Here is a 2824-nt window from a genome sequence, read left to right on the forward strand (position 1 = left end):
CAAACTGATATCTCCAATTGAAGAAATTCAATATAAATAGAAGATGAATAGACAACTAAAATCGGAAGACACAAAAGTGTCAAAAATTACAAGAAATTCTTATGTTTCTCAAGGTAATTATTCGATTTTTTTTCATATGTTGTAGTTATTTTTGTTCTCAATTGTGTTATTTTCTTTTTATTAAACAATAATTGTTATAGTTTCATCTTTCAGAGATGAAATTCCATTTTTGTTGTTACTCATATGTTCCATATCTATCACTACCTTATCCATGTTTTCTTTTTTATTTGCTTTTTAAATGACTAAAATAAATTTTGTATATTTGCATTCTTTTTTAGTATATTTTTTATTTTTATATATTTTGGTACAAATAGATATAAAGTTTCACACAATAGTTGTTCATTGAAGTTGGAGACAAAAATAAATTTTGTATATTTGCATTTGTTTTAGTATATTTTTTATTTTTATATATTTTGGTACAAATAGATATAAAGTTTCACACAATAGTTGTTCATTGAAGTTGGAGACATATTGAATAAAATATTAAAGAGGTATTGAAAGATTATACTTACAATGAAGTTTATTTCAATTATAAATTATGTTATATTATTATTATTATTATTATTATTATTATTATCAAGAAGTTATTTTTTCCCATTTCTCTAGACAAAGAGATCGTAAGCGTCTAATACACTTGATAAGATGTTTATTCTTGAAGAATTTGGATTATGCTAGATAGGAATTCAAAATGAAGGTAAATAAAAATAAAATTTGATGCTCAAAATCCAAAAAATGTACATTAATTATGGGATATTGAGATAATTGCTTTTGCACTATTGGCTTATATAGTTTTTAACTATTATATTGTGCTTTGTACAAAATTATTGGTATTTCAAGAGTTGTTAACAGATGAAAATGAAACATGATTATAGGACAAGTTGTTGAAAAACATTAATTAAAAATATTATTATTTGAATCTCTTCAAATTCTCAAATGTTGAGCATAATGATTCTAACTAATAGAATTAATTTCACATATTAATTATAAACGTTTTTTACTGGGTGGTTACAATTATGATTTAATTCTATTTAACTAAAATTAATTTATGGACTTAATATTTTATTAAGAAAAAATAAAAATTTTAATTAATGGGCAAAAAAATATTTCTACTCTCCTCTTTATATGCTTATATCTTGACATTCTCTCTTATTTTTTGAAAAAAAAAAATGAGAGGAAGATAGTTCTCTCTTAATTATCTTTTTTGTCCATTCATTTTTATTTTATATTCTTATGTTTATTTTTCTTGCTTACGAAATTCAAGAATATATATGGTTTCATAATATGATTAGAGCAGCACCGGAACAAATTATAAAAACATTTTTGATGCACCTCTAGAGTTTATGGCAGGCTAGAAATACCCGTCTTTGGCAGTATGAGATTCGCACAACAGATCAAATAGTGGCTCAAGCTTGCACAGTACTTAATGATTGGTCAGAAGCAAATGCCTTGAGGAATCAGACTGGTATAGGAGAACGACGGATCGGGAATACAGTAGCAGGAAATGTTTCATCTGCTGGTTGCACGGCTTGGCACCCACCATCAGAAGGATTTCTCTTGTGTTGTGTTGATGTTGCATGCTTTAATGCTGATGGTCGTCCAGGGATGGGAGCAGCAGTACGAGATGCAAATGGGCAGTTTGTAATGGGGAGATGTGCAGGTTTGTTATGTTGTCCGACAACACGAGAATGTGAGGCCGTAGCTCTATTACATGCTATGTAATGGCTAAAAGATGATGGAATAAGGAATGTGGTTTTCGAATCTGATGCTAAACAAGTGATTGACGCAATAAATTCTAGTTCTGTTGATGATTCTGAATTTGGGGATAGAATTATTCAAATACGATCGATTCTAACATCAAATGACTCTTACTCAGTCAAATGGATACGGCAGCAAGCGAATGGGATGACACATGTGTTAGCACAGTCTTCTCGTTTATCCACTTGCCCTTCTTTTTTTAATTTATTACCGAGTTATGTTTCTGATTCATTGTTACAATTTTGCCATGATTTGGCTTATTAATTCATTGTGTTTTTTATTAAAATAAAATAAAATATTAATGAAGTCAAATAAGTGATATCTGCGAGCGTGACTGATATTCTATACAGTGAAAGAATGAAAAACAAATTGATTGAATGTCTTGATGAGATATTACAAGATGAAAATAGGAGAAATCATAATCTTAAGCTAATTAAATTGGATATATTGGCTTATTGTAGCAGAATAAATAATTGAATTCGAATACTTGGTGATCATGAAATTCCATCAAGCAAAATAATTACCATCAAGATGAATTTGTGACTACTTCTTATGAATTTTATTTTTTTTATATGTAACATATTGAATTGATAAACTTTCGTCATGTGCAACATTAGAAAAATATTGATTGTAATAGTTTATAGCATAATATATTGATGTTGCTTCCATTTAACATAAATTGTAATTCTTTTGTATCGTAGATATAATATTTCATTTTAATTGTAGTTTAATTCAAGTTTTGTTTAACATAGATTGTAATTCTTTTGTATCGTAAATATAATATTTAATTATACACTACAAAAAAAACTTACTATTGGGTACAATTTTCAAGGACAATCTAAATTTATTGTCTTCAAATCTTATTTCCAAATTAATGCTGGGGACTAAGTTTTTAATTGTCTTTAATTGTTTTAATTTTAGATTTTAGGGACAGTTTTATAATAAAATTAAAATCTATTATTTAATATTAATATAGAGGGGACAACTCAAATTCCACGTTTTCAAAATT

This window comes from Euphorbia lathyris, chromosome 9, assembly GCF_963576675.1.
Source record: "Euphorbia lathyris chromosome 9, ddEupLath1.1, whole genome shotgun sequence".
NCBI classification, from domain to species: domain Eukaryota; kingdom Viridiplantae; phylum Streptophyta; class Magnoliopsida; order Malpighiales; family Euphorbiaceae; genus Euphorbia; species Euphorbia lathyris.